Raw genomic sequence first — 12,772 nt, forward strand, 5'->3', positions numbered from 1 at the left:
GTATGCATCATAGTTTAGATCAATGCACGCTAGGATGGTAATGATAATTCTGGAGACATATCCTTACATAAGTATATGTGATCACGACGACGAGGTTCAAGACGAGGTTCCAGAAAGCAGGTAAAAAGAAAAACAGAAGCCAAAAAATAAAATAAACAAGTAAATAACAGGGTGAGAATGTGGTAAAGTTTGAAAACGTGGTAAAAATGAGGCGAGAGCTTTTTTTGCTGGATTGCTTTTTAAAATTGTTGGTTGGGTTTAGGGAAGGGGGTGGGCACTGGTCAATCGGTGCTTTGGAAAGAAATATTGGTTCGGTTTAGAAGAGCAGGAGGGTGGGTCAGTCGATTGGTCAGTCAGTCAGTCAGTCAGTCAGTCAGTCAGTGAGTCAGTCAGTCAGTGAGTCAGTCAGTCAGTCGACAGCAGCCTCTGGAGGATAAACGTGAGAACAGCAGGCGCGAATGGCACTCGGAAGAGAAATTTGAGATCTGAAGAAGCATACACAGCGGCTTCTGGTGCATTTGTGAAAACTAAAACTGCAAGAAAACATATCTCCTGGGATGTATTTGGCACTCTAGAATAGGGGGGACATAATCAGAATGAGCCTGGGTTGTTCTCACCACTGACTTGCTTGGCTTGACCCTTGTGGAGCTGCACATCGACGATTTGCTCTTCACGTTTTGGATTTCAGCAGTGATGTTTACATATATTACACTGAACCAGTGTTGGGGAAAAGTTTTTGGATTCTTGGTATATCCGTGAACATCTGTGCAATATCAGGGATTTTTTGTTTGTTGCTTTTAGTTTCTATTCATCCAAATGTCTTTTTCTGTTCAGTACTTCTTTCATGCCTATTGTTATGGTCTGGCTGTTCTGAGCTCCATTTTATTCCTTAAGTCAGCAACTGAAATAGTAAGTAAAATGTTTAAAAAAGAAAATAGTTGTTCTGATAGTGGCTATTAAATCCAAAATTAAAGTTACAAAATATAAATTTCTAACAGAGGCCAGCTAGCGAAGTGCTGTGCAGGTAAACCTCACTCCTCTGACCTCTAAAGGTGCTCTAGCGACTGACGCCATGGTCTTTAGCCTCCTTGTTAGAGCAACTAACTCCCATACAAAGAATCAACCAGTTCGATCCTAGCTGAGACCAGGTTGAGTACAGTAGGATCGGTGGGATACATGTGGGGGCTTGTCCGGGATGGAAATGAGGTTTGGGGGATGATTCTAGCAGAGGCCAGCTAGCAAAGTGCTTTGCAGGGAAACCTCTCTCCTCTGACCTCCAAAGGCGCTTTAGCGACAGACGCTGGAGGCTGTGATCTTTAGCCTCCTTGTTAGAGCAACCAACTCCCATGCAAATAATCACCGGTTTGATCCCAGCTCGGACAGGATTAGGTACAGTAGGACCGGTGGGTTACATGAGGGGGCTCGTCCGGGATGGGAGTGAGGTTTGGGGGGGGGGAGTCTAACAGAAATCAGCTAGCGGAGTGCTGTGCAGGTAAACCTCACTCATCTGACCTCTAATGTTGCTCTAGCAACAGACACTAGAGGCCATGGTCTTTCATTGTTAGAGCAACTGACTCCCATGCAAATAATCCACCGGTGCGATCTCAGCTCAGACTAGGTTGGGTATAATAGGACTGATGGGTTACACATTGGGGCTCGTCCGGGATGGGTGTGAAGTTCAGTGGGGTGAGTCTAACAGAAGCCAGCTAGCGAAGTGCTATGCAGGTAAGCCTCACTCCTCTGACCTCTAAAGCTGGATTTATACTTTCACCTGGCACCGCATTGCACACCTCTGCTAACTGTGCGCGCACCTCAGATAACAGATGAGGCTTTTATACTTGCTGCATTCGCCATTTTGATATTCTTTAAAACAACAGGAGGCGGTCAAAAGAAACAGACAGTAAAGTCAGACGGATAAACAGAGAAGTAGGACGTTTCCGAAACTACACCGTATCATTAACATCATTCAATATTTTTAAATTAATTATTCTTATTATTTTTATACATTATTTAATGGTTATAAAGATGTTTTAAATCAAACTTTGATGCATCACTTGCTTTTGTTCATATCTCGGACAGTTTTACCTATTAAAGTTTATTAAAATATTAATGACAACAGAACATTTGTTGCTCTACAAGTATATTGTTTATTATGACAAAAATAAAAACAATAAGAGTACACTTACTAAAATTACTGATGTTTTTTGGGATTTAGCCCGCTCCACTAATCACACATTACTGTCTGGCTGGTTTCTGTCCTCCATAAGCTAAAATGCCAATAATGGTCCAACATTCCTGACCATTATCACCAATAAAGCCTAGAAACAGGGCATCAGTATATTGTAAACTGATAGGTTCAAATATTCCTTTCCAGTTATCAAAGTATAATTTGTTCCTTCATGTTAGTTTTGTAACTATTAAATAGTTTTAAATTCAAAACTGTAATATCTACATCAGTGTAAAGCCTGTGACTGGTGGAAATACATATTCTGTAATTGTGTATCCGGGCCTCCACTTTAGCCATGGCCTCTTTTGGCTTTAACAAACTCATCCCTCAGGTTTTTCCAAACCTTTTAACAAAACCTTTCTCCTTTCCCACTGCTGTTGCAATTTCTAGCCAAGAATTATTGATCATCTGGTTATCTCTCTGATCACTGATCATAAAGATGTGTGTACAGTCGTACTGTTTCAGATAAAATCTCTTCAAAGTGTTTCATATCTAACTCAAATCAAATGCGGCGCCGCGCTCAAACTGTTCGCTCAAGTCTCAAAAAAACGTCATGCACTCCGCCAGCTGAAATCATGTCATGCACAGCCAAAGCGAACATTCAATTGACCTTTATTTTTTATTTGTATAGCGCTTATACAATGTAGATTGTGTCAAAGCAGCTTCACATAAAAGGTCACAGTAAATAGGAACAGTGTAGTTCAGTTTGTAGTGTTTAAGTTCAGTTCAGTTGAGCTCAGTTCAGTGTGGTTTAATAATCACTACTGAGAGTCCAAACACTGAAGAGCAAATCCAACGATGCGCAGCTCTACAGATCCTGAACCATGCAAGCCAGTGGCGACAGCGGAGAGGGAAAAAAACCTTCACTAATGGTGGAAGTGAAGAAAAAAACCTTGAGAGAAACCAGGCTCAGTTGGGCACGACCATTTTAATTTCTCCGCTGGCCAAACGTCTTGTGCAGAGCTGCAGTCTCAGTGGCGGAGGCTGGAAGCTGGCCTCAGCGAAGACTCGTCTGTCTCTGGAGCGTCATAGGAATCAGTCTCATGTTCTCCACTCTTCCATAACCATCACAGTAGCTGCTCAGGATTCGGCCTGGTCCAGGATATGGAACATCCACAAACACAGCAATGATGTCATATTCGCCGCGCACACTCAAGCGAACGTGTCGAGTATAAACCAGGCTTAACAGTGCTCTAGCGACAGACACTAGAGGCCATGGTCTTTAGCCTCCTTGTTAGAGCAACTGACTCCCATGCAAATAATCACCGGTTCAATCCCAGCTCAGACCGGGTTGATACAGTGAGACCGGTGGGTTACACATTGCTAAATTCTGATGTTATTTACATTTAAATATGCATTACAAAGTTAAAATGCTAATCTAAATCCAAAATTCATCATAATATTCAAGCTAACACCATTTTAACATTTCGCCATGCACGGTGACCTGTTTCTCAGTAGTTTAGATGTGATGGAGATTCATCTTTTGAGTCAGCGATTATCGAATTTCAAGCCTTCAACAACAATAAATCCAAATCCAAATCTCCAAAACACAATACATCTAGTGTCTACTTTCTAAATTCCCCCTGATATTCAAGCTAAAATCATTTGAATAATTCGCAAAAGCACGAAGTGACACAGTTTTGATTCAGTGATCATCAGTGAGTTTGAGTGTTTAAAGTGTGAAACTCTGCTTCTGCTTTGTGTGTGTGTGTGTGTATGATCAGACTTGAGCTTGAACTTGACCGTCTGACTGCTCTGGGAACCCAGACGAGCGTTTGGCCTCTTCTATTATCATGCAGACGTGAGTGTCGGCCCTCATTAACATATTTCCCAGCCTGCCTTCAATTAAAAGAGCAGAGCTGTGAGAAAACACCCTGAGATCTTCACCAGACCACAGACAAACCACACACACAACAGCACACAACCTGTAAGTGCTCAGCTCTTCTCAGACATATTAATATCTAGCATTTATTTATCGATAGTGTTTATTAATAGTGCTGAATGTTGTTGATCTCTCTTTGTATGATGCATAAATGTAAATAATGTCAAATTAGCTATTTATCAGCGAGCGGCTGTAAACTCTCAATGCTTTTGTGGCTGTTTGGGGGGGGGGGGGTAGCTTGTTCTGTTGAGTTTTAATAGAAATGATTGAATCTGAAGCATGGTCAAATACATGTAGTTTGTTCTTATTTGAGGTTTTATGTGATTTTAAAGAAAGCAGCTTGTTAAAGAATGTCTGACTGATTCATTCAAGTGTCAGTTTTGTTGCAGATCTAAAATCTGTAGGTTAATATTGAGTTTTCTGACTTTTTATTAAGCTCTTGTGAAAGTTTTATGAAAAAGTAAAAAAAATTTTTCTTTTAAAAACTGCAAGATTCACTTTAAAAAAAGATTTTGTTAATTTTTTATTTTTATTTATTTTTATTTTTATTATTTTGTTTTGTATTTCATTTTTATTTTACTTTATTTTTTAATTTAATTTAATTTAATTTAATTTAATTTAATTTAATTTAATTTAATTTAATTTAATTTAATTTAATTTAATTTATTATTTATTTTTTGTCAATTTAAAATTAGCAAAAAATATTTAAATAAATAAAAATAAATACTGTAAACATAATTTAGCTTAAAAACTTTTGGCTTCAAGAATAAAAATCTTTAAGGTAAATATTACAACTTGCTTTTGCTATTATAAGAATAATAATTAATTGATTAACAACATTATTAATATAGACTATAACAAATGCTTACAGTAATAGTGACTGATATTATTTTATTTGATTCATTTGATTTATTTATTTTTTCATCAAATTACAATTTGCATTAAAAAATTACAAAATAAAAATAAATACTGTAAATGTAACTTAGCTTAAAATGAGACTTATTTAAAAAAATATTTAAGATAAATATTATAACTTGCTTTTAATATAATAATAATAATAATAATAATAATAATAATAATAATAATATGATAAATAATAATATTAATAATAATAATGATAATAATAATAATAATAATAATAATAATATAAATAATAATAATGATAATAATAATAATAATATAAATAATAACAATAATAATTATTATTATTATTATAAGTATAATAATATAATAAATAATAATAATGATAATGATAATAATAATAATAATAAATAATAATAATAATAATGATAATAATAGTAATAATAATAATAAATAATAATAATAATGATAATAATTATTATTATTATTATTATTATTATTATAATATAATAAATAATAACAATAATAATAATAAACAAATTAACGGCATTAATAATATACATTACAAACAAAAGCTTACAGTAATAGTGATTAATATAATTTATTTTATTATTTATTTATTCTTTTTATTTTCGTCAAACCATTTGCATAAAAAAGAATTACATTCAATACAATACAATATTGTAAATATAATTTAGCCAAAAAAACAGACTTCGACAAACATTTGACTTCAAGAAAAAAATTATTTATATTAATATTACAACTTGCTTTTAATATTATAATACTTTAATTAACAACATTATTAATATACACTACAAACAAAAGCTTACAGTAATAGTGATTGATATTATTTATTATATTTTTTTATTTATTTATTTTCATAAACTTACAATTTGCATTAAAAAATACATACAATACAATATTGCAAATGTAATCTAGCCAAAAATACTGACTTTGACAAACATTTGGCTTCAACAAAAAAAATCCTTTAAGGTAAATATAACAACTTGCTTTTAATATTATAATAATTAATTAACTAACAGCGTTAATAATATACACTACAAGCAAACATTTACAGTAATAGTGATTAATATAAAAATATTTTCAGCATGACCTGTCATTTTCTTTAACCAAATGATGGACTTTGAGAAAACAAGGAGTTTGTATGTATTTAATGAAGGATTGTGTGTGATGATGAAGGTGAAGATGAAGGCTCAGAGATTATTATGGTGTACATTAATATTCATACTGAAGCAGTGATGAAAAAAATACTCCTAATAGAAAAAACACTGCTCTCAATTTACGTTTTTATCTGGAAAAGAAATCATTTTGATATTTAAAGAAATACATTTTTTCCATGTGCATCAACAAAATGCCTAGTATAAATGCTGAACATGTTTATAATATTCTTACATGTTCTGGTTATTTAATGACATCATTAAATCATGTGACAGCAAATGTCCAATCCAGAGCCTCGTTCAGCAGTTAAATGATAATGAGCAGTAAATCCTCATATCACTACACAAAAACACAGCATGAGGTCCAACATTAATGAGGTTTTGACACCTTTAACCAATTGAATATTTTAGAAATAAGTTCACTTGATGATTATTTGATAACTTCATCTCCTAACAAACAGATTCTGTATTACGTTCATGCACCTTTAATATTTGCTCAAATCAAATCTGAGCATGTTTAGACTGTGTGAATGCATTCACATTTAAACCTAATACTATATTATATGCAATACATAACATTCTGAAAGGGTGAAACCCTCATAATTATGTTTTATTTGTGCTTAAATACTCAAAACAGCTTGAATCAGATGCATCAAATATTATTTAAACTAGTTAATGGAGTGTAAGATGTTTTTTCGCATCAGATTAAGTCAAATGTTATGAACAGAATTTTAAAAACACATTAAATACTGTGCATCACAACCTCAGAGAAGATCGTTCATATTTTTACACATCATGTGAATCCTCTTGCTATATAATAATGCTATATAATTCTCTTGCTTAGTGATATGATTTTTAACATTTCACAATTATTCATTTAGATTTAATCAAAGCAAGCAACAATTGAGAATAAAAGCAGCTCTTAAAATCAGCAGAGAGCAGAAATATGTACAATGTGAAGTCTGTAAAATAAAATCTTGCAGCCTTAATATTTTTTAGTTGAATCAAATGAACTTTTCTAGTCCTCTCAACTAAAATCAATCAAACTGATGACTAAAAATATGAAATTAAACTTTGCATAACTTAAAAAATGTGACTGAAACCTGATTAGCTTATTAAAACAAGTTCAAGTGACATAAAAACTTTAGTAATCATGACTGTGTCACATAACTATATCTTACACTGTGCAAAATTAAGGGTTCCACACAATTAATTTATGCTGTCCCGACTTAAATCAACTCAGTTAAGTTAATTGGTTTTAATTATTATTATTATTATTATTATTATTATTATTATTATTATTAAGATAATAATAATAATAATAATAACAATAATAACAACAATAATAATAATAATAATAATAACAATAATAACAATAATAACAATAATTAATAATAATAATAATGATAATAATGATAATAATGATAATAATAATAATAATAATAATAATAATAATGATAATAATAATGATAATAATAATAATAATAATAATAATAATAATAATAACAATAATAATAATAATAATCATCATCATAATAATAATAATAACAATACATTTTATTTATGATGCCATTTTCTTGAACTCAAAGCGCTACCTGATATATAGGAACAATACCAATAACCCAAGCCAGAGTTAAGCTTGCCAAAAGTCCAAATCACAACAATAAATAAAACAATAAATAAGCAAAAATATTACAAACTGCATAAAAATGACAGTAATAATCACAATTTATGACTGACACCATCATGATCACTGATTAAGTAGATTGAACATAAAATAACTCAATTGTCCCCAAACACTCAAGCATTGTGTTGTTTTAGCTTATTTTAAATAAGTTGCTTGATATAAATAAGCAGTAATATATTGTTTTTTGAATGTTAACTACACTGAAAAAAAGTGTTGCATGCAAAACTGTTGCAAACAATTTATTTGTGTTGACTTTAAACAAACAAATTAATTGAGCAATGTTCAACTTAATTTGTTTGTTTAAATTCAGCCAAAATAAATTGTTTACAACCACGTAACGTAAAAAAAATTGAGTAAATCCAAGGAATCATCTTTGAATAGTTTTTTTCAGTGATAGTTGCTTATTAGCAGGCCCTATTATTAAGATAATGGATTTTTCTTATATCCCTAATCCTACCCAATCATTCCCAATACCTCAACCCAGCTATTACATTAATAACTCTAAATAAGCAGCTAATCAGGGGTTTGTTGAGGCAAAAGTCAATGAAATTTTAATTCAGCATGTTTTCTGATTTTTTTTCAGTGTTATGAGCATGTTTCAGGTGTTTGCTGAACACACAGATGATCTTCTGCACTAGTAAACGTTGAGTTCAGTGTGTTAAATAGCTTTAAACAGCTTGCAGGTGTTCAGCGATCTGCATTTTAATATTTCAGTGAGATTAATGGATGCATGTGGAAGAGAAACTAAATCTGTGTAATTTTGAGAGACTAAAAGACTAAAAATTAATAGACCTAAAATATTTTCACTTCGGTTTGTATTACATTTGGGTGACTGAGTTTTTTTTTAATATACAGTATATGAATTTACTGCTTTAAATGATATGTTTTGCTTTGTGTTTATGGCAGCAAAATCAATGCAGGAGGTAAAAAAAATATCTGAAATACAAATAAATATGACTGAAAATCATTCCACTATAGCTAGCAAGACAATTACTTTTCAACTTACAAACTAATACCAGACAATCTACAAAAAACATATGCATGCATGAGTGCAAAAGATAAATGTCTGATAATGAAACAACTATCAGGATATTACCTGTAGATTTACATGAAATAAAATCATAAGAACTTGTTTTTGATAAATGTAGAGGAAATAAACTCATGACTATAATAACAAATATAAAATGTATGAAAATACTCCAAAACACCATTAATTTAGTTTTAAAAATGTTGTTTTATATGTTTAATTAATGAAATAGTAATTTATCTAACACTTTACCCGTGTTAATCAAATGTATCGATCAAAGCAAAGAAGATACATTACACACAAGTATACATTATATGTGAAAATATTCAGAAATAATATCTAAAGATAAGCACACACGTTATTAAAATGAGAGTGTATAGACATCATTTAGTTTTCTCTGCATGCTTTGTAGTTTCCCTTTATCTTATAAATGACAAATGTCTGAATTTCTGTGCATTTAATAAAGGATTTACTCTGAAAATGAAGGATCAGAGATGATGATCGCACATATTAAAATGCTGAAATTGCGATGAAATGTAAAAGAGGACTTTCTGATGTCTCTCCTGATTTTTGTGCGTTGTTGGTCTAAAATAATCCGAGAGCAAATTCTTGCGTTATTAAATTACATCATAATTTTGTTACTGAGAAGCCTCGAATAGATTTCTAAATGCGCATTATTTATGTCGCATCATAGACCGCGCTTAAAAGGTCGAAAAATATACATGATTCGCTTATTTTGTAAACAAACAAAGCCTATATATTATAAAATGTATGCCGGGTTTATATTGCGTATTTATTGATCGTACTTTTAAAAGAAATCTGCGGATAAATTCACATTATTATGATCTGAATATGACCTAAAGCCTGTCCGAGTGTTAATGACGTCACGTGTTAATAAGTAAAACCTGTAGATTAACAAATATATGCATTTATTTCTTCAATCGCGTCAAACATTTGATTGTTACGCTATTTATTAAGTCAATTATCAGTATTTTAAGGGAAAAACCTAAAAACTTTAAAGCTGGTAAGTTATTTTAAACGAAAATATTCGATTTTTAAAGTGATTAATACAAATATTGATGATAGCATTCATGTATGTGTGCAGCTTTTTAGTAACTCAAAGATTAAACCTACTGCAGTTGACTCTAAAATGCGATGCGTGGTTATTTCAAACGAAAAATGAGCATTTATTTATCTTTTAATTATATATGCAACAAGACTGATGTGATGAAGGTAATTATTCATTTGTTTGTTAAATAGATTCAGCGCAGAATGACTCGCTCGGCTTTATTCAGTGCTACAAATGTAAACATCAGTATTAATTCTGAGGCCTTCAGTTTGACTTCTGCATCACGTTATATTAAATTACATTACAAGAGTAGCCTATATAATATTATAAACACATGATATGACGGTCAGATATGGAGAACATATTTTAAAATATCCGCGATCAGTGTTGTTACACTGAAACTCTGTTAAAACATGACTGTTCACCGTTCATGAATTTCTGAAATCAATCCGCCACATGATTATGAATTCACAATATCAGTTCAACAGTCGCAGTTTTTATTATCGTTTCACCATGACTGAACTGTTTCCACAGGTTTTATATAAGCTTTAATATTGCAGTGTAGCTCGTATTTCAGTATGCAGGGTTAAATCTATAGTTTTGTGTGTTATGCTGTTGAAAACTCGTGCATTTAATATAAAGCAAATGAATTTAATATAAAGCAAATGAATTTTATATAAAGCAAATGCTGCTTCGTGTCTATTTGAAAAGAAAAATATTCATTAGCGTTAATGAACACGCATAAACAAGGTAATATTTAAAAACCGACCTTCAACAGCTTATATATAGGCTAGCGCGATTTTATTACGAATTTAACAGGATTATGAGGGTTTAATTCAGTGTTAGCCTGATTTTGTCAAATTACAGAAATAAACCTACATTTTAAGGGGCGATTTGCACAATTAAAATCGCATCCAGACTCTTAAAATTGTTTAATTACAATATTTTTATAAATAATAATCATTTTTTTAAATTAAGCACTGATGCATTGTGATTTACTTAATCATTTTACAGTTCATACTTATGATTGGTCGTTTAGTATGAGCAAATAACGCTCAAAAAAAGGTGTGTTAATTGATCTTCTGTAATTGTATCCCAGATAAATCATAATCGCATGCGCCGTTTTGAATGCGGCGGGACTCACGCGCGCCACACCGACACCGACCAACCGGAGACCGCGCTCGTGCACGCGCTCTAGGGTTATTCAACATGGCGAGTCATGCCTCAGCTCCAGACATGCGTGTTCTGTTACACACATCATGCATGTGCAGTTCTGAGCGTGTTTTCAGCATGCAATTAATTACTGAGTCAAGCATATGAACTCATGAGAGAGTTTAATTGTGCACGCTTCTAATTTAAATCTGACAGAGGAGGTAAAAACATGATTTAACATGAAACAAATGATGCATAAATACAGTCAGTGATAGAAGTGCATTATTAAATCGTGCATTTTCTCTTCCAACACACACACACACACGCACACACACACGCACGCGATCTGCTGCAATGTTGCATCTTCATGAATGGATGCTCGTTTTGTGCCCCCCTCTCTCTCTTTCTCTAATTCAAATGAGCTTTATTGGCATGACTTGTCAAGTAGTCTATTGCCAAAGCATAGCAGATTACATCAACAATGAATAAAATAGTAAAGTGATTATAATACATATGTATACATGCAGACATTCATACATACATAGATAAAAACACACAATTCCAGTTGATGAATACATGCACAACTATACAAACTAATATGAGCATTAAAAATATATCGAAAGAAAAGGAAAAATAAATAAATATATAATATAATATAATATAATATATATATATATATATATATATATATATATATATATATATATATATATATATATATATATATATATATATATATACACATACACACACACTCACTCACTATCCATCGGCTTAGAACAACACAATTGGCCATAGTGTGTGCGTGACAGGGAGTGTATGGGTGTTTTCCAGAACTAGGTTGAGACTGGAAAAGCATCTGCCACATAAAACATATGCCAGAGTAATTGGCGGTTCATTCTGTTGTGGTGACACTTTATCCTACATAATCAGTGCTGGTCAGGTGCGCATGTGTGCTTGATGCTTGTGTCAGTCTATGTCGCTCCTGTCGCTGTTCATCTAAAACTCCACATCTATAATCCTCTTAGTCTAAGCTGACATTATCTTCAGCAGCTCAAACACTCTAATGGCTAATGGACAGACGGCTGCTTCTCACTCAGAGCTGCTGTTTATGCTAATGAGGGAGAGAAGTGCACTAGTGGGCGGGGCTTTCCCCCTCTGATGACACGTACAGCAGGAGAATGTCAATCAAAGTGTTTCATTCATCATGTCTGATTATAACAATAGAATTAATTCATGTTTACCATTAGAGGCTGGATATAATCACACAAGCCCATACTAAAACAGCCAGTTTCCATAATAGATCGCCTTTAATTATTCTGTATTTGTTAGAGATGTATAATTATCTGGGAATTGGAGAAGTATGTGGATCTAATGTTGTTGTATAGTGGTCACAGTGTAGCAGGGGATGCTCCTCAGTCTCCACCATCTCTCTCTCTCTCTCTCTCTCTCTCTCTCTGCCCCTCCTCTCCTGCTCTCCATCTCATTCTCTCGGTTCAGTCCATCATTCTCTCGGCTCTCGTCGCTTGTTTGCTGACGAACAAACCCGATAAAGGATGTAAACGACTGAAAGCGATGATTCTCCCGCACGCAGAGCTCGAACAAAAGCAAAAGAGCCACAATGGAGGAGCGTTTAGATGCTGCAGAGCCAACTTTCATCATCCTTCACTTTCATTTCAACACACGGTG

The sequence above is a fragment of the Danio aesculapii genome, chromosome 2 (genome assembly GCF_903798145.1).
Source record: "Danio aesculapii chromosome 2, fDanAes4.1, whole genome shotgun sequence".
NCBI lineage: Eukaryota > Metazoa > Chordata > Actinopteri > Cypriniformes > Danionidae > Danio > Danio aesculapii.